The sequence below is a fragment of the Lepidochelys kempii genome, chromosome 28, assembly GCF_965140285.1.
Source record: "Lepidochelys kempii isolate rLepKem1 chromosome 28, rLepKem1.hap1, whole genome shotgun sequence".
NCBI lineage: Eukaryota > Metazoa > Chordata > Testudines > Cheloniidae > Lepidochelys > Lepidochelys kempii.
Genome location: NC_136407.1, coordinates 5,889,589 through 5,913,844, shown reverse-complemented (window position 1 = coordinate 5,913,844; position 24,256 = coordinate 5,889,589). Strand labels below are relative to the sequence as shown.

Below are 24,256 nucleotides of genomic sequence, written 5' to 3'. Positions count from 1 at the left end.
GTTCTGTGGGGTGCTGAGCCACCTCCCACGCTGGTTTACTGCAGTAACAAAGGGGCACCAGCACTGGGATTATGTGGAAGGGGAGGAGAAACAGACCGAAGCCTGGGCAGGTCCTACATGCTGACAGTGGCCACAGACAGAGCTCAGGTCTCCACCAGGGAGTGAACCTGGGCCCTTTAATGCCAACCCCCCCAAGCCCTTCAGTTGAAGCAGTAACCCTGGGGCATCCAGCTCATTTGGCAGAGAGGGTCATATTGCCCTGTCCGTTATGGTCAGTGGGCCAGGGCGTCAGTTTAGGACTCTGTGCCCTGCTCCATTCACAGCAGGACACCTACTGCTCTCCATGGGACACCCCCGTGCAAAGGACAAGGTGAGAATCTGCCCTTCGTATAGGAAATACAATTTTAATTCTTAGTATTTTGCTAAGTCTTTGTCTGTCACACTCAGTGTCACTCAGGAGGAAAACAGACCCCCTCCTGGACTCCCCTGTAGGGCCCCCGATAGTTCTTCCCCTCCTTTCTCCATTTCTCTCTTGCTTCCTTGTCCTTGTGTCTCTCCTCTGTTCTTCCCTCCCTACAGCAACCACCAATTTCCACCCCACGAAGGCTTCACTCCCTCCCCTTCCCCTTTCCACCTGCTCAGGTGATCAGCCAGGGAACGCTGAATGATGACATCAAAGTGTCCTCCCTTCAGTTGACACCCCGATGACATTAACAGGGGACAGGAGAGTTCACGCTCTCTGAGCTACGGCTTCGGGCAGCCCCAGCAAGGCAACACTGTCTCCCTTTATGCTGCGGAGATGCGGGGGGCCAGCAATTCACTTTAAAAAATTCAAAAGCTGAGTTTCTGCGCCCTCAGAACACGGGATGGGGCCGGGAGACAGGCCAGGTCGGGCCCATCGGCCCTGTGTCTAGCAGCCCTGCTGTGACCTCCTGAGCGATCAGACCGTGAACGGCTCTTCTCCTCCCTGAGTCAGCCACTGGGGGAGGCAGAATCACGTGCTCCAAGGGCAGGGGGCAGCTTCCTATTCAGTGCAGTTATCAACCCTAACGGCCCATGACGGGGAGCAAAGTGGAGCCCAGGACTTACCTGCCCCCAGTGCTCCCAGCACCCTAAAGAGGGAGAGAAAGAGGAGGCAGTCAGGGGGCATGTCCCTGGGTGGGGAGGCCTCCTGCTCTGCAGGGGAGTCACCACTGAAGCCTCGGGTACGAGGGGAATTTCAGGTTTACATTCCCAGAGCAGCTGCCACCCCCTACCAGGGACTTTCCCCTATTGCCCGCAGGTCGCCAGTGAGGAAACCTTCTCCCCAGGCACTTTACAGGCAGAAGATATTTCTCTGCATTGAGAACCCAATTCCTCCAGTGCTGAGAGACCCAGAAGGCCCCTGGCCCCACTGAACCCATTAACCTGGTGTGAGTGGGGCCTTAGGCCTGGGGCTCAGCATGGTGGGGGAGGGGATTTCATCCTCCAAGTGAAAATGCAGACAGACATTTCCAGGAGAGAAGGCCTTGGGGCTGCAGCATCCAGGACTCCCAGGACCTATCCCTGGCGCCTCTGCCAGACTCACTTTGTGACCTTGTCCAGGGCTCTGCCCCTCCCTGTGCCTCAGTTTCCCCCTTTGTCCCATAGGGATAATGCCCCCGACCCCCCTTTGTAAAGTGCTTTGGGGTCTGGGGCGGAGACACTCCTATAGGAACGCTGCGTGTGATCATTGCAACGACAGCCTGACCTGCAGCAGTGGGCTCAACGGCAGCTGCCCCTTCTCTCCTCCCTGCTCCCCGAGCAGGGAAATCTCCCGGGACAGTCGGCAGACGCCTGCATCCCTTCTCTGGACAATGGCTCTCTCGAGCTCTTCCAGCCGGGACAGCAGCCGCTGCTCCTGCTCCGCCAGAAACCCTCGCAGCTCCTGCCACTCCCAGACCATCTTCTGCCTCTCAGCTGCCATCTGGCTCTGCAACAGGGAGAGGGCGGCTCAGTAACAGGAGAACACAGAACATAAGACCGGACATACTAGGTCAGACCAAAGGACCATCTAGCCCAGTGTCCTGTCTTCCACAGTGGCCAAGGCCAGGTGCCCAAGAAAAATGAACAGAACAGGTCAAAATCACGTGATCCATCCCCTGTCACCCATTTCCAGCTTCTGGCAAACAGAAGCTAGGGGCACCATCCCTGCCCATCCTGGCTAATAGCCACTGATGGACCTATCCTCTGTGAACTTATTTAGCTCTTTTTTGAACCCTGTTATTGTCCTGGCCTTCAACATCCTCTGGCAAGGAGTTCCCCAGGTTGACTGTGCAGTGTGTGAAAAAATACTTCCTCTTGTTTGTTTTAAACCTGCTGCCTATTCATTTCACGGGGTGACCCCTAGTGCGTATGTTATAGGAAGGAGTAAATAACACGTCCTTCTTTACTTTTGCCACACCAGTCATGATTTTATAGACCTCTATCCTATCCCCCCCACTTAGTTGTCTCTTTTCCAAGCTGAACAGCCTCAGGCTTTGTCTCCCCGGCACTTCGTCAGCAAAACTTGTCATTCAGGGGTGTTAAAAAACACACACCCCAGTGACAAATTTTGACCCACGAAAAGTGCTGGGGTGAACAGCACGTTGTCGGCAGGAGCGCTCTCCCACCGACAGCTGCTGCTCATGTGGGGTGGAAGATTTTTCTCGGCAGGAGATCATGGATTTATAGAGAGGCAATCGAATGTTTTCTGTCTTATTATCTCTCCCTTTCTTCACGATTCCCAATGGTCTGTTCGCCTTTTTGACCGACGCTGCACCTTGAATGGATGTTTCCAGAGAACTGTCCACCATGATGCCAACATCTCTTTCTTGAGTGGCAACAGCTAATTTAGACCCCATCATTTTCTGTGCATAATTGATATGACTTTTTCCAATGAGCGTTACTTTGCATTTATCCGCATAGACATTCATCTGCTCGGTAACTGGGGAGAATCATAAATGCACCTCGGGGCGGGTGACAGAGTTATTTACCAGAACACAAGATGTCTTGCGGTGGGGGGTGGGAAGTTCATTTATCCCAGGAAGAGAGGAGGGATAAGGGCCGGGGTGAGCTGTACATCACCAACAGGAGGGACACTTCCCCCCAGAACCTCATCAACCTGCACGGAGCCAAACCCTCCATCTCTGCAGCCCGCATTTCCTCCCCATTCCCCCTAGGCGCGGGAAAGGCTCCCCGGTCACTGTGACATGCAGACAGCCCGTGGGCAGGGGCTCTGGGCTCACACAGACTGACCCGCTCCTGCCCAGCAGCCTCCCGCACCCTACGGGCACCATGCCACCCCCGTGTCGGACCCTGGGCTCCGTTGGGGACGGGTCCCTGGATGAGGCTGGCAGGCTGGGCCCTGCATTCACCATCACTTGGGGCATCGGGATCCCTGGCGAACCTGGGCCCTGGGCACCTACCAGCAGCTCCTGGCTTTGCCGCTGCTCCTCGGCTTCGGCGGTTTCTCTCTCTTTGCCCGGAGGGGCCCGACGCTCTCGGGGGGGCTCCTGGAAGATGGGGGGAGAGGAGAGGAAACTGCTACAAACGGCTGTCAGATTTCAGGGCCCCCTCCTGCCCTGCAGACTCCTGTACAGAGTCGGGGGGGGGGGGCTCAGACTGAGAGGAGACGGTGAAACGCAGGGCCCCTGGCTGGGTGCAGCCCGACCCCCAGCGCCCCACGTCCCCCTGGGGGGGGGACCTCGCTCACATCCCAAGCAGCCAACTTCAGACAGTCCCAGCTCCAACCCCCAATGCTCCCGCAGGGCCAGATCTGAGCATGGAGCCCCCCCGAAAACATCCCCCCAATCGCCAGCTCTGAGCCCCCCCCCACCCCGTAAATCGACTCGCCCCAAACTCCCAGCTCCAAGAATCCCCAGCACCAGCCGCTCCCCCCCCCCAGCTCCGGTTCTGAACCCCCCAGCTCCCCCATCCCCGGCTCCGGCTCTGACCCCCCCAGCTCCGGTTCTGACCCCCCCCCCGGCTCCCCCATCCCCGGCTCCGGCTCTGACCCCCCCAGCTCCGGTTCTGAACCCCCCCCCCCAGCTCCCCCATCCCCGGCTCCCGGCCGAGCCTGGGCTCCGGGCCCCTCCCGGGCTCCGTGGCTCCGGCCCGGGACACTCGCCCCCCGCGGCAGGAGCGCGTCCGCCCCACGCGTGTCCCCGGCCCCCGCCGCCCACCCGGGCTCTGCCCCGCGGGCCGCCGGCCTGGAGCAGCCTCCGCGCTGCGCTCCCGGCCCCGGCCATGGCCCCGCTGCAAACACACAAAGGCTCCCCGGGCTGGGGGGGGCAGGAAGGGGCGGCTCCCCCCCCCCCCGGGCCTGGCCCTGCCCCAGCGGGCCCCTCGCAGGGCGTTTGGGACACTCGGGGATCGGGGAACCCCCCCCCCCCAACACACACACAGCCTGGGGGGGCAGGAGACCGGCTGGATCCTCTCAGGAGAAAAGCAAGGGGAAGGGGGCTGGTTTTCCCAGCTGGGGATATGCAGAGATCTCCTCTGATTTCGGCTTTGGAGACTGGGCACCGTGTACAAGCCCCTTCCTGGAAAGCGCCTAAATCCCCTGGCCACAGCTCTCCCCTGCCCCGCTGTGGGGAGCTCCCCGGGCAGCAGAGTGGCGCAGCGGAAGCGTGCTGGGCCCATAACCCAGAGGTCGATGGATCGAAACCATCCTCTGCTAGCCTGGCTTTTATTGCCGACTGCCCTGGACAGCGTTCAGCCTCCCTTTATTCCTCCTCTCCCTGCGTGACCCTTCCCCGGCCCTGAACGGCAGGAATAAAACCCCCGCAGCCACCCTCTCCCCCCGAGTCCCCTCCTGTCAGGAGAGAGCTCTGCACGGTCTGGCTCTGGCTCAGGGGGGCCAGGTTTATATAAGTTTTGGTGCTGCCCAGAATGGGTCCAAGTCCTGCCCCGTTCCTCCCCTCTCCCTCCCGCACCCCCACAGCTCCGCCTAAGGCTCTGGGAGGGAGTTTGGGTGCGGGGGGGTGGGCTCTGGGCTGGGGCAGGGGGTTGGGGGGCAGGGGGGGACACTGGCAGGCTCTGGGAGGGAGTTTGGGTGCAGGGGGGGTGGGCTCTGGGAGGGAGTTGTGGGCTCTGGGCTGGGGCAGGGGGTTGGGGGCAGGGGGGGACACTGGCAGGCTCTGGGAGGGAGTTTGGATCCAGGAGGTGTGGGGTCTGGGCTGGGGCAGGCCGTTGCGGGTGGGGGGGGGGGACACTGGCAGGCTCTGGGAGGGAGTTTGGGTGCAGGGGGGGGTGGGATCTGGGAGGGAGTTGTGGGCTCTGGGCTGGGGCAGGGCATTGGGGGGCAGGGGGGGACACTGGCAGGCTCTGGGAGGGAGTTTGGGTGCAGGGGGGGTGGGCTCTGGGAGGGAGTTGTGGGCTCTGGGCTGGGGCAGGGCATTGGGGGGCAGGGGGGGACACTGGCAGGCTCTGGGAGGGAGTTTGGGTGCAGGAGTGGGGGTGGGCTCTGGGAGGGAGTTGTGGGCTCTGGGCTGGGGCAGGGGGTTGGGGTGCAGGGGGGGACACTGGCAGGCTCTGGGAGGGAGTTTGGGTGCAGGAGGGGGGGTGGGCTCTGGGAGGGAGTTGTGGGCTCTGGGCTGGGGCAGGGGGTTGGGGGGCAGGGGGGGGACACTGGCAGGCTCTGGGAGGGAGTTTGGGTGCAGGAGGGGGGGTGGGCTCTGGGAGGGAGTTGTGGGCTCTGGGCTGGGGCAGGGGGTTGGGGGGCAGGGGGGGGACACTGGCAGGCTCTGGGAGGGAGTTTGGGTGCAGGAGGGGGGCTGGGCTCTGGGAGGGAGTTGTGGGCTCTGGGCTGGGGCAGGGGGTTGGGGGGCAGGGGGGGACACTGGCAGGCTCTGGAAGGGAGTTTGGGTGTGGGTGGGGTGAGGGATCTGGGCTGGGGCAGAGGGTTGGGGTGTGGCACTTATCTTGGGTGGCTCCTGAAAGTGACCCGCACCCCCATCTGGCAGCAGCTCCAAAGTGGCCGGGGGGGGGGGGGGGGGGCGGAGGGTCTCCGGGCGCCCACAGGCCCCACCCCTGCAGCTCCCGTTGGCCGCAGCTTTACAGTGGCAGAATTGGTGCTCGGCGCAGGGGCAGTGTGCCAGAGACACCCCCCACACAGGGGCTGCAGGGATGTGCCAGACGCTTCTGGGAGGGGCGCTCCGCCTGGAGCAAGGGTGGGCAGGAAGCCACGTTAGCCCCGGGAGTGGCGGCAGGGGCCCCTGGGCCCTTTTAAATCGCCCGGAGCCAGCTGCTCAGGCGGCCCTGGGGGGCAGCCACACCGGCCGCTGCTGGGACGGCCCCGGGCGGCTGGCTCTGGGGACGGCCTGAGCAGTGGCCAATGCGGCTCTCCCCAGCCAGAGCCCCGTGGCTCCCGGCAGCTGTCCCAGGGCAGCCAGAGTGGCAGAGGGCCCCCCCAGCAGTGGCCAGAGTGACAGACTTTCCCTCTTATCCTTCCTGGGAATCAAGTTCAAGTTTCTACAAAGAGCTAAAGAAACCTCAGTCCCGCATCTGAATTAATGTCACATTTCTCGCCATTTGTGGGAAAGAAACAAATGTCATTTCAATCCCAGGTGAGTCCATTTCAATCATTGCTCAGCCTGATTCCTTCACGCCCATCCTTTAGGGCATTGTGCCCCCGTGTAGGCGTTTCATGTCCCTCCTCAGTTTCACACAGCGACACAATTCCCTTTGCACAGATGCATGAACAGGAAAACCTCCCTGTGTCTCTTGTCTGAGCCAGGGCATTCAGTTCCATTGAAACCTTTTCTCCTGCAATGGCAATGGTGAGACAGAGAGGACGTGGCCACCTTCAGCCCTGGCAGTGAGATATTCCCTCTCCTCTTTCTTCCTGCTGTTGCTGCTGTTCCTTGAAAGGTCAAGGATGGAATAAGAAGCAGAGTTTACTCCCTGGGGAGGAAAGAAAGGTGCCACCAACCTCCTGGAAAGTCTTAGCATCCCAGCAAAACCCTGCCCCCTGCTATTGTCGTCGCTGAGGTGTTGGTGATACGACGGGAAAAGGGACTGTCCGAATTGTTGAGGTGGGGAATGGAAATAGTCGACAGCAACGTCATTAACCACAAACACACTCTCCTCATGCTCCAGCCAGAAGGGAAATGGGCAGGAAATGGCCCCTCCCCAGCGGCACAGTGGACCCCCTGGAGCTTCCCCTCCCCACAGCTGGTGCTGTGGGCCCCCCACATTCCCCCCCCCAAGATTCAATCAGGGGTATTTATGGTATAGGTCAGGGGCCATGACCTGTCCACGACTTTTACTAACAATACCCAGGAGCCTTAGCTATGACTCCAGTCATGTGACTTCTTTTGCAGGAGGGACTTTTTTCCTGGAAGAGCAGAGTGGTATTTCTGGGGCACAGGCAGTCTGATTCATACTCTGCAAAGCCACCTGCAAGATTCAAACTTTACTCCGGGGGTAATTCTGCACCACTGCGCACGTGCAGAATGCATGTCCCCCCGTAGATTTCTTTGCTTCCCTGCAGGAAAAATGGCTTTCTGATGGGCGGGAGCAAAGGGGAGCCACAAGAGTGGTCACGCACCCCTCCTGAGCAGTTCTGGGGAGTCGGTTTGGGCTCCTGGTGTAGGCAGCAGAGGGGTGCAGCCTCGCCACGAAGTCTGTTTCCCAGGAGGGGAGAGGGGACTGCAGGGTGATCTCCCACCTCCTTTCATCCAGCAGCCTGTGCTCCTCACTGCTGAGCTGGAGCCTCCACATGTATTTACTGACAAATAAAACGTGCAGAATTTTAAAATATCGTGTACAGAATCTCCTCAGGAGTGCAGCCTACTCAGGGAACCTCCTTGGATGGTCACTGCTTAGTCAACCCCTCAGCCATCACACCGATGCACAGAGAGAGTACCAAGCCCTCCTGCTAGGCGGGGAGGGAGTGGGGGATGGGGTCGGGTCATACACATTCAGACTGTACGCCTCCCCCAGTTACAAACCGCTGCTGAGTTCCCATTCAGGACATTAGCCTTTACCGACAATTTTTGTCTGTGTTCCTTTTTTCAGCATCGCTTTTTTCTTTCAAAAATACGCAACCCCCTGAACCTGCTTTCAGCAATCAGAATCATAGAATCATAGAAGATCAGGGTGGGAAGGGCCCTCAGGAGGTATCTAGTCCGACCCCCTGCTCAAAACAGGGCCAACCCCCAACTAAATCATCCCAGCCAGGGCTTTGTCAAGCCTGACCTTAAAAATATCTAAGGAAGGAGATTCCACCACCTCTCTAGGGAACTCATTCCAGTGTTTCACCACCCTCCTAGGGAAAAAGTGTTTCCTAATATCCAGCCTAAACCTAGGATAATTTAGTGTCACCTTATTTTTGCCTGGCCCCCTACAAAAGAAGAGGCTTTTGTGGTTTTCCTGAGCCCGAGGATGAAAACGAATGGGTGTCAGCCTGCACGGCTGTGGATCGTTACCGAGCGAAACCCGTCGTTGGCATTGGGAGTGTAGACACAGCCTCAGACTCGGTGCTTGTAAGGGGGGAAGCATTCCCTCAAGAGGCACCCAGGGGGTGGTGTGGAATTGTCCCGGGCAGGGCCACCCAGATGGGGGGTGGGGGCAAGTGGGGCAATTTGCCCCAGGCCCCCACGGGAGTTTTCAGGGGCCCCCATGAGAGTTTTTGGCGGCACTGCAGCTGCGGGTCCCTCAGTGCCGCCGAACACACCCAGAGTGAAGGACCCACTGCAGAAGACCTGCCTCTGCTCCAGCTCTTCGGCAGCAAGGGGTTCTTCCGCTCCGTGACTTCAGCGAAGTGCCCCGAAGACCCAGAGCGGAAGGACCCCCGCCGCCGAAGATCCCAGGTCCCCTGAATCCTCTGGGTGGCCCTGGTCCCAGGTTACTGGGTCAGGGCTCGAGCGGGTTCTTTGTTGTGTTGTTGAAAAGGAGCCCCTAGATATTGAACCTGGGCCGTGTTGCTGCCGACTGCAACTGGCAGAAGGGTTACAGAAAGAAGCAGGGGAGAGGAGCACCAATGAATGTGTGCAATTATTCAGTGAGGAAGGGGCCTGGCCTGAAGGAATCGTCTCTGCCCTTGGCAGAGAGGGGGATTTGTGATGTCCTGGGCTTTGGAGATCCAGGCCCACAGCACTGGGATGATCAGCCCAAGGATGGGGCAGTACATGGAGCGGGGCAGATTTGGGAGCTGGCAACCTCTCTCCCCAGGTATTTCCCCTGCAGGCCCTTTTCAGTGTCTCTCTCTCCCCTTTCCCTGTGTAACCCAGTGGTTCTCAAACTTTTTAAATTGGTGACCCCGTTCACAAAGCAAGCCTCCGAGTGCGCCCCCCCCTTATAAAGTCAAAACACATTTGTTATATTTAACATTATTTGAAATGCTTAATTTATTCTTTAATCTACTCTTTACAATGGATTGACCTTTTCTCCCCACTTTTATATTAAGCCTAAAACGCACTTTGATTGAATTATTGGGATAAGCAGAAAAGGGGTTTTAAAATAGTTACTGTTTAATACTGACAGGTTTCAGAGTCGCAGCCGTGTTAGTCTGTATTCGCAAAACGAACAGGAGGACTTCTGGCACCTTATAGACAAACCAATTTATTTGAGCATAAGCTTTCGTGAGCTACAGCCCACTTCATCGGATGCATGCAGTGTAAAATACAGTGGGGAGATTTATATACACAGAGAACATGAAAAAATGGGGGTTACCATACACACTGTAATGAGAGTGATCAGGTTAGGTGAGCGATTACCAGCAGGAGAGCAGAGGGAGGCGGGGAGGGAAACCTTTTGTAATGATAATCAAGGTGGGCCATTTCCAGCAGTTGACAAGAACATCTGAGGAACAGTGGGTGGTGGTGGGGGGATAAACATGGGGAAATAGTTTTACTTTGTGTAATGACCCATCCACTCCCAGTCTCTATTCAAGCCTAAGTTAATTGGATCCAGTTTGCAAATTAATTCCAATTCAGCTGTCTCTCGTTGGAGCCTGTTATAACATTCAAAAACCAGTCGGAGAACACTTCAGTCTCTCTGGTCACTCGATTACAGACCTAAAAGCGGCAATTCTTTAACAAAAAAACTCCGAAACCAGACTCCAACGAGACAGCGATTGCTAGTAATGCACACTTTCTGGGCCAATTCTCAGTACTGAGTCCTCGTTAAGGGCCCTGTGTGCTTACAAGAAACCTGGAGGACATGATACAGTGCCAGAACACAAAACTGACCTGCTCCCAGTTGCTCGTGGAAAACCCCTTCTTACCTAGAAACAAAGACCAGCAGGAGGGAATCAAGGCCCATCCTGATCCCAGAGCCCAGTCCATACTCACCTCCACTCTGCTACAGACTCACTTTTTTTCCACCACGGGCAGCCATTCAACAGCCACATAAAGCCTGTTAACCACTGCTTCAGGGAACTGCCTTCGTCACTCAATATGCTCCTGACAGCGGCTCTGCCAAAGATGATCCAATGCTAAGGCATTGATTAGGTGCCGTGTGCCCTCTGACATCCGCCCACTATATGGCAGCCCCTGCTGAGGGCACCCTTCTTCAACTGCAGCTGGTTCTTCTGGCACCCTGTGGCTTGCCCTCATTTGTCCAGGAACAAACCTAAGGCTAGCTGTAAATAATCCGGTCCAACCAAGTCTGGGAAAAGCCATCATGTAGCCAGAAGTTCCCACACCTGCTGGGTAAAAAAACAAGCCACCAGAAAATGGTACATAGTCTCAAGTCCTCAGGAAGTTTTTGGAGAGTGTTGGGGACAACTTCCTGGTGGAACCACTGGAGGAACCAACCAGGGGATGTTCTCCTCTTGACCTGCTGCTTACAAACAGGGAAGAATTAGGAGGGAAAGAAGAAGTGGAGGACAACCTGGGCAGCAGTGACCGATGGTTGAGTTCAGGATCCTCAAAAAAAGAATAAAGGAGAATAGCAAAATACGGACCCTGGACTTCAGAAAATCAGACTTTGATTCACTTAGGGAACTGATGGGCAGGATCCCCTGGGAGGCTAATATGAGGGGGAAAGGAGTCCATGAAAGCCGGCTATATTTTAAAGAATCCTTATTGAGGGCACAGGAACAAACCATCCCGATGTGCAGAAAGAATAGCAAATATGGCAGGCGACCAGCTTGGCTTAACAGTGAAATCTTCGGTGAACTTAAACACAAAAAGGAAACTTACAAGAAGTGAAAACTTGGACAGATGACTAGGGAGGAGTACAAAAATATTGCTTGAGCATGCAGAGGTGTAATCAGGAAGGCCAAAACACAATTGGAGTTGCAGCTAGCAAGGGATGTGAAGGGTAACAAGAAGGGTTTCTACAGGTATGTTAGCAACAAGAAAAAGGTCAGGGAAAGCGTGGGCCCCTTACTGAATGGTGGAGGAAACCTAGTGAGAGTTGATGTGGAAAAAGCTGAAGGACTCAATGCTTCATTTGCCTTGGTCTTCACAGACAAGGTCAGCTCCCAGACTGCTGCACTGGGCAACATGGTATGGGGAGGAGGTGAGCAGCTCTCAGTGGTGAAAGAACAGATTAAGGACTATTTAGAAAAGCTGGACGTGCACAAGTGCACGGGCCCAGGTCTAAGGCATCCGAGGGTGCCGAGGGAATGGGCGGATGTAATTGCAGAGCCAATGGCCATTATCTTTTAAAACTTCTGCTGATTGGAGGAGGTCCCGGATGATTGGGAAAAGGCAAATACAGTGCCTATCTTTAAAAAAGGGAAGAAGAAGACCCCAGGGAACTACAGACCGGTCAGCCTCACCTCAGTCCCCGGAAAAATCATGGAGCAGGTCCTCAAGGAAACTGTTTTGAAGCACTTGGAGGAGAGGAAGGTGATCAAGAACAGTCAACATGGATTCACCAAGGGAAAGTCATTCCTGACCAACCTGATTCCCTTCTACAATGAGATAACTGGCTCTGTGGATATGGGGAAAGTGGTGGATGTGATAAATATTGAGTTTAGCAAACCTTTTGATACGGTCTCCCACATGATTCTTGCCAGCAAGTTACAAAAATATGGATTGTATGAATGGACTATAAGGTGGTTAGAAAGGTGGCTAGATTGTCAGGCTCAACGGGCACTGATCAATGGCTCGATTTCTAGCTGGCAGCCAGTATCAAGCGGAGTGCTCCAGGGGTCAGTCCTGGGACTGGTTTTGTTCAACATCTTTATTAAAGATCTGGATGCTCTGCAAGCTCGCAGATGACACTAAGCTGTGGGGAGAGGTTGATATGCTGGAGGGTAGGGATAGGGGGGCCCAGAGTGACCTCGACAAATTGGACGATTGGGCCAAAATAAATCTAATGAGGTTCAACAAGGACAAGTGCAGAGTCGTGCACTTAGGAAGGAAGAATCCCATGCACATCTCCAGGCTGGGGACTGACAGGTTAAGGAGCAGTTCTGCAGAAAAGGACCTGGGGATTACACTGGATGAGAAGCTGGACTGGAGTTAGCGGTGTGCCATTTTTGCCAGGAAGGCTAACAGCATATTGGGCTGCATTAGTAGGAGAATTGCCAGCAGATTGAGGGAAGTGATTATTCCCCTCTATTGGGCACTGATGAGGCCACATCTGGGGTATTGCATCCAGTTTTCGCCCCACCCTCCCACTACAGAAAGGATGTGGACAAATTGGAGAGAGTCCAGCGGAGGGCAACAAAAGTGATCAGGGGGCTGGGGCACATGACTTATGAGGAGAGGCTGAGGGAACGGGGTTCATTTAGTCTACGGAAGAGAAGAATGAGGGGGGATTTGATAGCTGCTTTCAACTACCTGAAGGGGGATTTCAAAGAGGATGGAGCTTGGCTGTTCTCAGTGGTGGCAGATGACAGAACAAGGAGTGATGATCTCCAGTTGCAGTGGTGGGAGGTTTAGGTTGGATATTAGGAAACACTATTTCACTAGGAGGGTGGTGAGGCACTGGAATGGGTTCCCTAGGGAGGTGGTGGAATCTCCATCCTCAGAGGTTTATAAGTCCCAGCTTGACAAAGCCCTGGCTGGGATGATTTAGTTGGGGTTGGTCCTGCTTTGAGCAGGGGGTTGGGCTAGATACCTCCTGAGGTCTCGTCCAACCCTGATCGAGGCTTAGAATAACATTTCCCAACAAAAGGTTGGTTGAGCTAAATGCAAACCCCTGTTATAATCCCCCCCATCCAGCAGCCCCAGGGCACGTTCCAAGTATTGGATTCGAGCTGCTGAGTCAGCTTCCTGCAGTGAGTTTCAGCCTTCCCAGAGGTAATTTGTGAGGGCTCGCCGTTTTCGGATGTGCTTGTTTAATTCCCCTCCATCCAATTCAAATGAGTTTGAAATTCCTCATAGCAACATTCTTTCACCTACTTTGGTAAACTGAGAACAGTTAGGAAATCTTGTACTGAGAGACCAGTCAGTGGGGAACAGAGTGATAGTCATTTGTAAACCAGTTGCATTAAGAACCACAGGTCTCTGGATGGGGGTAGACCACCGTGGGGATGGGGGTGTCAGAGGTAATTTGGAGGGAGGTGGCGGAGTAGAGGGTGGAAGAGGTTGAATTAGGGTACATTTTCCCTTGGCCCCGAAAGGGGCAGCACGACATGCCCAATTAAAAGGGGGTGTCACGCCTGAAGAATTTACAGTATCCACCAAAATAACAGGAACAACAAGACAAACACAGAACACAATGTTTTGTTGCGACAGGGGACCCACGGCGTTCTGGGTTTTCTTCCACTGGTGCCAGCTTGCCCATAAAATGTCTGAAAAACAAAATAAACATTCCCCAGCCCCTGGGTGGTGACAGATGATTGCTTAAAAATGACCCTTTCTTTTTACATTTTTTTGCCTGACTGCAGGAAAACCGAAGAATTACCTTTATATTTTGTTTTTTTTATTCAAAGGATACTTGTTGCATACCTAGGCAGAGGAGGCCTGTCTATGTAAACACGGTCTGTTCCTGAAGTCTTTCCCCCAGCTCATCACTAGATGTGAAGGGGGAGGTTATTCAGACCCTCCTTAAACTTGGTATTTAAAAACTCCTTATTGTCCCTACCTCTGCTGGCCTTAGACATCTCCTCCCATCTCTTCTTTGGCAGCTCAGATGAGGTGGCCGAGTGGTTAAGGTGATGGTCTGCTAATCCATTGTGCTCTGCACGCATGGGTTCAAATCCCATCTTTGTTGTGTGCATTTAGTCTTCTCCCCTTCTTCACAAACCGCCATCTCCCCTTTGGTACAATGATAGACCAAGCCACATTGCTTCCTGTAAACAAAAACCTTCTCAGAAACTCAGACCTCCCTTGCTTTCAATAAAATATTTCTAAATCCGAGATTTCTCAAATAATTCTCTTTGTTCCGTATTTCTTAGTTTTTATCTCAAAAGGTAACATCCTCATAATCTCCCCCAAACACCCTGAGACCTGCACAAATAATTAAAATGCCCCCACCTCAGCAAGGCCACGACAGTGGCCCACAGCTAGAGTGTCTAGGCCAAGCTGTTCTGAAGGAGGCAACTCAAAGATTTTCTCTCTGCTTCCCTTGGCAAGGTCTGAGTGGGAAAATAAAATCCCCCACATGGAAAGTTTTCTGCTGAGAAACCAATACTAGTCTGTTTGGGGACTTTGATTTGAATGGATTATTATTCTTCTCTTCTGATCTCTGAATTATTTCAGTTCAGTCTTTGTCCTCCAGATGTGTTTCCAGGTGTTGAATTGCGGGGGAGAGAGGCCAAGTCATGACGTCTCTTCCCCTCTTTCATAGTTTCTTCCAACTTGCTAGGAAGTTCCTCTGCCTTGATGTGAGTCAAGCAGTGTCCATTGTCTCCGGGCTGTCTCGGAGGAGTCCGCATTGTACACAGTTCCTGGGAGAGTCCTTGGGAGCATGGATATCTTCACTGAGCCAGCAGCGAGTCTGGCTCCTCCAGCGTCACACCGGAAAGGCTGGCGGTGGCCATTTCCCAGCCTCATCACATATTTCAGTGACGCACCCAGAGCAAAACTCCACCACTTCCCAGACAAGCCTAGCACACACCATCCACCCAGGTATTAGCCTTCAACAGATCACGACTTTTACAATGATAGCTCACCAGGCCGACTTTGTACAAACCATCCCTTAATTGTATGAGAGTGGTGACTATGGGGCTTCCAGGGTGCTGCTTTGAGCACAGCCTGCCACCCCTGGGCTGACACTGCAATGGAGACGTCCCCGTAGAGTCCCTCTCTCCCGGGATAAAGATGGCAGCAGGGCTGGCCTGGGCCACCTGACGTGGGCTCCTGGAGCTCAAGCTGTGGGGCTCAAAACTGGGGTGCAGATACTGGTGTTCCTGCTGAAGCCTGGGTTTGGAAACCCTCACCCCTCATGGGACCTCAGAGATTGAGCTCAAGCCCATCTGTCTCCACTGTCATTTTATAGCCCTGCAGCTGCAGCCCCAGAAGCCTGAGTCAGGTGCCCTGGGTGTTTTAATCGCTGTGGAGACATAACGTTGGGATATGTCTACAGTGCAATGAATCACCCACGGCTGGCCCGTGTCACATTAATCCAGGACAGCGGCTTGGGCTGTAAAGTTGCAGTGTACATGTCTCGGCTCAGGCTCAGGAACCTGTTCTAGGAGCCCAGAAGGTTGGGAGGGAGTTTAGCAAGTGGAAATGGTAAAACCGCAGTGAAGTATTCCCCTGGACCCAATGACATTTCTCCATTTTTCTGTCTGCTTTGGGGCAGGGACAAAAAACACGTCCTGCTGCATTCGTTATTTGAAAGGGAGGTTTAGGATTTTCATTCTCAGACACGCTCAAAGCAGGACTCAACCCTCGGCGTAAACTGAATGAGCCGCCCACAGATTCTGGCAGCCCCAATGAGCCACTTGGTGTGAGAGCTCGGACCTGCCCCTGTCCCAGAGGGAGGGGGTCATCTGCGAGGGGACTGCACCACTGACCTATCAGCTCTTAACACCCAAACTTTCAGTCACTCTATCATCAGTGCCTGTGCGTGTAATTTAAACAGCAAAACCAGCATCACTAGGCTAGACCAAAGGTCCACCTATCTCTGTATCTTGTCTTCTGAAAGCAGCCAGTACCAGGTGCCCCAAAAGCCACTCAACAAGGCACCACTGGGAGTTGAACCCAGGATCTCCTGTTTACAAGACAGGTGCTTTAGCCCGCTAAGCCATGGTGCCCGTCTCTGGCTAACGTATGGTGTCTGCCCACACCTGACTCCCTGCCAACGCCCCCCACGGCCGGACAAGCGTTGCTTGTGTTGGATTCTGTAAAGCAGAGAAGCAGGTGAAGTTTTGCTCCCAAGGTGTGTGTGTGATTCTTTGGACAAGTCTGCGCTACAAAATTAAGTCAGTGTAACGACATTACTTTGCGGGGTAAAAAATTTAACCCCCCTGAGCAATGCCATTATGCCAACCTAATCCCAGTGTAGATAGCACTGGATTAACAGGGGGACTTCTTCCCACCCACTCTGCCTCCTTGGCTGAGGCCTGCTGGTCCACCTTTCGCTCGCTCCTCTCCTCCCCCAAGGCCTCATTGCCGGCGGCTCGTGCCTCTCCGCCCTCTACCCCACGGTCTGCCTGCCACCCACACTTCTCTGCCCCCTCTCCTGAGACAGACTCTGCCCGCCACCCACACTTCTCTGAGCCCTCCCATGAGACCTGCCCAGCCTGCCACACACTCCTCTCTGTCCCCTCCCCTCACCTGCCCTGAGAACCGCTCACACCTCTCTGCCCCTCCCATGAGGCACCTGCCCGGAGGAAGTTGTGGCTCTTCAGTTTCAGGGCCTGAGCATCCTTGGCCCCAGTGGGAGCCAGGCTACGTCTCTATACGACAGAGTTATTCTGCTTTAGTTAAAGCGTTTTAATTAAGCCGCTGTTGCATGTCCACACTAGGCTGCTTGTGTCACCGGAGCGCATCCAGGCTAGCAGCTCTTGGATCGCCACAGAGAGCAGTGCATTGTGGGACGCTATCCCACTGTGCAACTGGCCGCAGGGTGCTTTGGGAAGGGTTTGCAATGCCTCGTGGGCAGCCACACGAGGCAGGTTTCTCTATCCCATTGTTCCATGGGCATCCGACTCGATTGCCAGCTGCTTTTCAGCTGCCGTGGGCGTGGTGGGCAGAGAGTGTGTGTGTGTTGGGGACAGACAGTGTGTGTGCTCGGGGAGCGTGTGTGTTGTGGAAGAGTGAGTGTGTTGGCACGCTGTCCCTAAGTTCAGACAGCTGCTGGAAGCAACCAGTCCTGAGTCAGGGGGAGCGGGACACCCCAGTCCTGAGTCAGGGGGAGAGGGGACACCCCAGTCCTGAGTCAGGGGGAGGGGGGACACCCCAGTCCTGAGTCAGGGGGAGCGCGACAGCCCCGACATCAGCCCCCACTTCCCGCACTGGCTCAGCACAGCCCAGCAGTCTCTGTCACATACACACACTCACACACACTGCTGCCTGCCTGGCTGTGTGTCAGGGTGCAGGACGAGGGGCGTTCAGAGGGCCATGGGCCCAGCACTTTTTAGCAGCCCTAAGAACGGACGACGGACGGGGGAACAAGGTGGAGCCTTGGGGGAAGAGGCGTTCTGTGGGTGTGGCCTCGGAGGGAGGGGTGGCATCAGGGAGAAGGGGCCGTGTGAGATTGGGGCCTCAGGGAGAAGGGGCGGAGTGAGTGAGGGCTGGGGGGAAAGGGGTGTCATGGGGACGTCACAGTTCGGACGCCGGTGGCCCCCCCACTGTAAGGAAGATTCCACCACCCCTGCTCTGGGTCCTAGGTGTGGTGAATTTGTCAGGTCTGAGACAGGAGTTGCTTGTGAATGACAGTGACCCCTTTGCCAATTGGCACCAATAAGCTTTTGTCACACATTGCGACGGGGCAAGGCAAGACGGCTATAGTAAAGTAGTGAGGAACAGGTATTTTAGCCCCAGGCTAAACAAATCCTTGGTACCATAGTAACCAAATGGCAGTTGTTTCAGGTTAATCAAGACACCTGGGGCCAATTAAGATCCTTTTAGAAAGCAGTGGAGATAGCTAGGTTGATTGGAATACCTGAAGCCCATCAAGGCCTGGCTGGAACTAGTGAAAAGCCTCCCAGTTCGTCAGTGAGGCGCATGTGTCAGGATCTGTAGGAGGAAGCCGTGCTGTTGGAGGAACCAAGCAGTGCAAATCCACATCAGGTGCAAGGAAGGAGGCCCTGAGGTAACAGCGAAGGAGATACTGAGTGGGGGCTGCTGTGGGGAAGCGGCCCAGGGAATTGTACACGTCCTATTTCCCAAAAGTCAGCTACCATAGCTGCTACTTTTAGGGTCCCTGGGCTGGAGCCCAGAGTAGAGGGCGGGCCCGGGCTCCCCCCTCCCCTCCCTGATTAATCATGGATACTGGGAAACAGAGATTGTGCGAGGGAGGGTTGCTTCTCCTCACCTCCCTTGCTGGCTTATGATGGCTCAGTAAGCTGTGGCCCTTGCCTCTAGAGAGAGAGAAGGGCTGTGTGGAGGGTCACAGTGAGCCTCTGAGGCTAGCAAAATCCACCAGGAAACGTGGGACCCATAGAGACAAGGACAGAGCTTTGTCACAACAAGCACTGAGCTATACCCTCACCCCCTGGTATAATAGAAAGGCCAGCACAAAAAACAGAGAAAGGAACAATAAGATACTAAAATAACAACAGTTGGAACTCTCCATTTCTCTCAGTCTTTGGGTGGATGGGTACTAAGAGCTGTAGCTACAGTTGAGGAACCAGGCGATCGGACAGCTGGCCCAGCCCTCCATACTAGTACCTCTCTCACATATAGGGAAATGGGTCAAAATTGGAATTCATGTCATGACTCACTTCCCATAGGGGATCGGTCTGTCTCAGGCTCTGTCTATACTTCAAACACTGGAAGTATTCTTCTGACAACCTAACACTGTCTACGCTGGGGCTGAGGTCACATTAACTACTTCTCTCAGTGGAGTGGACTTTTCACACCCCTGAGAGAGGTGGCTACGTCAACATCGCTTTTCAGCATAGACCAGACTTTAGATGGCTTCTTGACCTAAAAGGTAATGGACTTCAGCCTTTTCCTTGGTGGTTGAGGACTGCAACTTTCCTACCTGCTGAACACATCCTATGACAGATGACTTTCCTTTGCAAATTAGAGAAGTGGGGAAGTCAGTGACCCTTACAGTCTAAGTGTAAGAACTTGTAAAAACTTCTACAAATTGTCTCTTCGAATAATTTTGCTTTCACTAGAAATAGACTTTGAAACTAAGCAAAATAAGTTCTATTTGAAACACAAAAATTTAAAATCTATTGGAGTGAGGTTTTCTACCAGAAAAACCTCACATCTATTGGAGTGAGGTTTTCTACCAGAACTCCTTACACTACAGGGGGTAAATTAAAGCAAATTAACTTTTCAAGATCAGCTGTCACTTCCTGTATGACTAACAAAACAAAAAAATGAGACACTTTGTTTTACAAAGTGATTCAGATTATCACACAATTAGTCTCCTACTCTTTAACCAATAAATTCATTTTCATTGGAAACAATAACATATTCAAAGAGCTCAAATTCTTATCATATGAGTTCATTTTCTTTTAATCCCCATTGCCAACAACTGAACCTTGGCTCTAGTTCTGGTTTGTCCCAACGTAGGTCCCAACCAATTCTCTGAGTTCATATATCGCTGGTTCTTCTGCCATGTGTGTTGGTGGAAGGGGTCTCCTATGTGGGAATGTTTGCATCACGAGGAAAAAAAAAATCTCTCTTTTCACACTTTTTAATCTTTCAAAGTAGGAGGAGGTAGAGGAGAAGGGATGTAAATGCATAAAACACAAGAGAAAACTGTCCTACACTAAAGGCATTTATCGGTATAACTATATTGCTCAGGGGTGTGAAAAATCCAGAGTTGAGCAATGTAGTTACACAGCCCTAACGCCCTGTGTAGATAGCGCTATGTCAGCAGGACATATAGCTTGAGGGGGCTGGACTAATGAAGTCCGACGGCAGAGATCTCTCCCATTGGCTGAGAGCATCTGTAATAGCATGCTACACCAGTGCAGCTACATTGGGGCAGCTGTGCCAACTTCAGCTTTATTGTGAAGCCGGAGCATCAGACACAAAACCAGAGAATCAGGACTCAACATGCGAGTATCTGGAAGTCTGAAACTGGAACCGGACACGTTCGTTGCCTCATTGGTTACCATCATTTCCACAGCCTGAAAGTCCTTGTTTCTGTGAAAATAGAATGAATTATATTGAAATTATAATTCATTAAAGAAATGCTACTTGAAGGGTACTTGAAGCCATCTGGCCTGACCCTGTCACAACCCCTATGTTCACTCTTCTAGAAAACTATGATCAATTATTTACATAGTATGGCTTGTTTGAGGTATCATTTGAAAATGCATAATCTACAGAATATTATCCTCCTGTTAAAATGTGTAGCAACACTATGTAAAATTATGAGATTTTACTGTCTCATATTAGTGAAAAAGTTACAATTCTGTGGAACACCCTCAGACCAGTTCCTCAGAGACAGCAAGGCAAGCAGCTGGTCAAATTGCCATTCTCCAGGAGGGGGAAGGTGTGAAGAAGACATTTACATTCCTTCACAGGGACCACTTGAAGCTCATAGCTACAACAGGCAGCCGGTCACCATGACTCAGCTGAGAACTGAAGTTGTTTGTCCTACAAAGGACTGAATTATAAAAAGAGGGGAGGAAAATGCTTGAGACTCTCTCTCTCCCCCTTTTCCTCTGCTCATGACAGCTCCTGAAGAAACTGAACTTGGCAGCAGGGGCGAATTAGGGGGACTTCTGGCTGAAAGGACAGCCAGCCTGCCTCAGGATATAGTGAGAGAAACATTTGCTTTGTATCCGTTTTAGCTTGTTAACTTAGATGTTAGTTTGGGTTTTATCTTGCATTTCTTTTGTAAACAATTCTGGCTTTTATACCTCATTACCTGTAGTCAATTAATATGGTTTTTTTGCCGGTAGTTAGCCATCTCATTTTATTGTTTCATCTAACCAGTGTGTTGGGATTAAAGTGTGTTGGAAAATCCATTTGGGATCACAAGGCCGGCACGTGTCATTTTCCACTGATGAAATGACAGACTTCATATGACCTTGCGTCGTTCAGTAGTGTGCTAGACAGTGAAAGATGCACAAAAGTCCGGGACCAGAGACTTTTCTGGGATTCTCCTGTGGTGCACTGTAATTCGTGAGTCGCTAACTAACAGCGCTCAATACTGTGTAGCTGGCAGCGAGTTACATGCTGGAGACTGGGTGTTAACTGCCCAGGAGTGGCTGTTCTCACAGTAAAGCAGTGTAAAAGCCACCCCAGCTTGGGCAACTGAGGGGAAACAGCTGTTCAACCAGTCAAGATTGCACTGTGGTTAATGTCACAGACACTCAATTTCAAAGCATCTCCTAAAACACAGAGAAAGTAAATCCATGTCCCAGAAGTTGAAGACTCCAGACAGAGGACAAGTCTCCCTGGAACTGCTTCTTGCAGAGAGAGAGAGGTCCAGACACAACGAGAGAGTCCTGGGGAAGCTGGGAACACTAAGAATGGGCTGGTGGGGTTCAGTGGAGAAAGGGAACAGGAAGGGCAGGGATATCACTGAATGCAGGATCTCAGCAGTCCTAGATGTCAGGATAGCACCTAGTGCAGCCCATTGGAAAACATAATCCCAACTATACATATAAAATGATGGGGTCTACATTAGCTGTTTCCACTCAAGAGAGGGATCTTGGAGTCATTGTCGATAGTTCTCTGAAAACATCCACTCAGGGTGCAGAGGCAGTCAAAAAGCGAACAGGGTGTTGGGAATCATTAAGAAAGGGACAGATAATAAGACAGTACATAACTTGCCTCTATATAAATCCATGGTACGCCCACATCTTGAATATTGTGTGCAGATGTGGTCGGCCCATCTCAAGAAAGATACATTGCAATTGGAAAAGGTTCAGAAAAGGGCAAAAAAACCCGGACTAGGAGTATGAAACAGCTTCTGTATGAGGAGAGATATGTAAGACTGGGACTTTTCAGCTTGGAAAAGAGACAAGAGGGCATATGAGAGAGGTCTATAAAAGCATGTCTGCTGTGGAGAAAGTAAAGAAGGAAGTGTCATTTACTCCTTCTCAGAACACAAGGACTAGGAATCACCCAATCAAATTAATAGGCAGCAGGTTTATAAGAAACAAAAGGAAGTATTTCTTCACACAACGCACAGTCAACCTGGGGAACTCCTTGCCAGAGGACGTTGTGAAGGCCAAGATTATAATAGGGTTACAAAAAACAAAAAACATCACGAGAAATCTATCGAGGACAGGTCCGTGAATGGTTATTAGCCAGGATGGGCAGGGATGGTGTCCCTAACTTCTGTTTGTCATAAGCTGTGAATGGGTGACAGGAGATGAATCACTTCATGATTCCCTGTTCTGTTCATTCCCTCTGGGACACCCAGCGCTGGTCACTGTCGGAAGACAGGACACTGGGCTAGATGGACCTTTGGTCTGTCCCAGTGTGGCCGTTCTTAAATACCAGGGAACCTAGTGAGTCCAGTGCAATGGGAGGGAGTAGGAAAATCCCTGGCTGTGGAGAACACTGGGAAATTAGAAACTATCATTCAGAAGCAACAGACTCTAAATAGTCTAGAAAAGCAGAATGTGAAAAATAAGAATCGGGGTCATGTGACTTCAGGAATGAGGGACTCAAAAAACCAAGTCTGCAGAGAAGGTAGATTGTGGTTAGTGCACATGGGGATGCGGGGAGCAACTCTCCAGGTCTCAAGGATTTTCACCAGCAACCGAGGCCATTGTCCCATGCACGGGGCAATCCGGAGCAGTGAGGAGTTGTGTCATCTGTAATCCTGGCTGAGTTTCAATGTTCTGCTGCTGGAGCTCCCTTGTCTGGATTCCCCCAGCCAGCATTCAAGGTCTGTGTGATCAGTAACCCTGGACCAGCCGCTCTGACCCCAGCAGCCTGCTTCTTACACCCCAAGCACATTCTGGTCTGGGTGGAGAAGGCTCAGGGTTTGAGAGAAGGCCAGGGGTAGGAAGCTTCTGCTCGTTATGCTGGACCTAACCCCCCGTTTTACTTGTGCAAACAGGAGATATTTGACACTGTGCGATTCTGCTCCTGTGCTCTCTTCCCACAGCATTCAGCAGCAGGGGAGGGTCTCTGGTCGTGTGTGTGTCACTGGCATGCTGGGGTGATGCTGGAACAGGACAGAGCAGAGGTGGCATTGTGGGGGTGGCGTGAACCTCATCTCTTCAGTTCCCCTTCCAAGAACCAAGGGGACAGGAACCCTTACCCAGCGAGGTCACAGTCTCATAGGTCTCCTGCATGACGTCTCTGTAGAGGGCTCTCTGAGCGGGGTCCAGCAGAGCCCCCTCTTCCCTGGTGAAATACACAGCCACCTCCTCGAAGGTCACCAGCCCCTGAAAGAGCCAGAGCCCCACACTCAGGACCTGCTGCCCCACTCACAGCCCCACTATTCACCGGGGAGAGGAGCCAATCAAACGGAAACTCTGGGTGGACCGCAGCCAACAGAGTCCCACCCCAACCCCACTCAGACCACCCAGGAAACACCAGGGTGAGGGGGCGAAGAGACACCCCTCCTCTCTCCCAGCAGATCCATCACACACCTACTAGCCACAGACTGATACCGGAGATGCTGCCCCGAGCAGAGTCTAGGGAGAGATCTCTTGTAGGAAGCCCAACACCTTCCTCCTTGTGAGGAGCTGGATATGAGGCAGGAGAATCTCCCCTAAGCCTGACTGGTGGCTTCCCCCTTCATATTTAAAGGCACCCACTGGTTAGTTGGGTCAGGCTCCAGCACTAGGAGTCTGGTCCTTTTTCCCAGCCCCATCTACGTGCGTTATTTTCTGTTCACCAAATTGGAGCACTTCCACCTCCGAACCTCATGGGTCTGTTCCAAGAATCTAGGCCACTTATTAAACAACTCCCAGCAGGTCTGCCACCCCCTGGTCTCCTCCCTTTCTCCACCCTGTGCATTTCCTGTCCCCGCTCCAACCTCCAAACCAGACGGTGCAAACCTTCCCCTCTCCCGTGTATTTCCTGTCCCTCTCCCTCCTGCAGGAACAGATCAGAACCCCCCCAATAATCCCGACCTGAGCTGGCTCCCCTGCAGCTATGTCGCTCCCGTGTCCCATGGGAGGACGGGATGAACCGGAACGAAACGTGAGCGTCGTTCTGCAGCCTGATCGGGCGAGAAGGGCCGTTGTGGAGGTTTGGGAACGGGCATTAGTTCATTTCACATCACGCTTCCCCACGCTCTTTCCTTGCAGAGCGAGATCCGAGATTCTGCCGTGCTGAGAAAATGCTAAAAGAAAAGGAGT

General features: G+C 53.1%; 3 non-coding genes across 3 annotated transcripts; 2 read left to right on the top strand and 1 right to left on the bottom strand.

Annotated features, from left to right (window-relative positions):
• The first annotated feature begins 4,606 nt into the window (after positions 1-4,606).
• TRNAM-CAU (transfer RNA methionine (anticodon CAU)) lies at positions 4,607-4,678 on the top strand. Its single transcript has one exon. It is a non-coding gene; the product is annotated as a tRNA-Met (tRNA).
• Positions 4,679-14,036: 9,358 nt separating this feature from the next.
• TRNAS-GCU (transfer RNA serine (anticodon GCU)) lies at positions 14,037-14,118 on the top strand. Its single transcript has one exon. It is a non-coding gene; the product is annotated as a tRNA-Ser (tRNA).
• A 1,913-nt stretch (positions 14,119-16,031) lies between these two features.
• TRNAT-UGU (transfer RNA threonine (anticodon UGU)) lies at positions 16,032-16,105 on the bottom strand. The gene has a single exon. It is a non-coding gene; the product is annotated as a tRNA-Thr (tRNA).
• Positions 16,106-24,256: the final 8,151 nt, after the last annotated feature.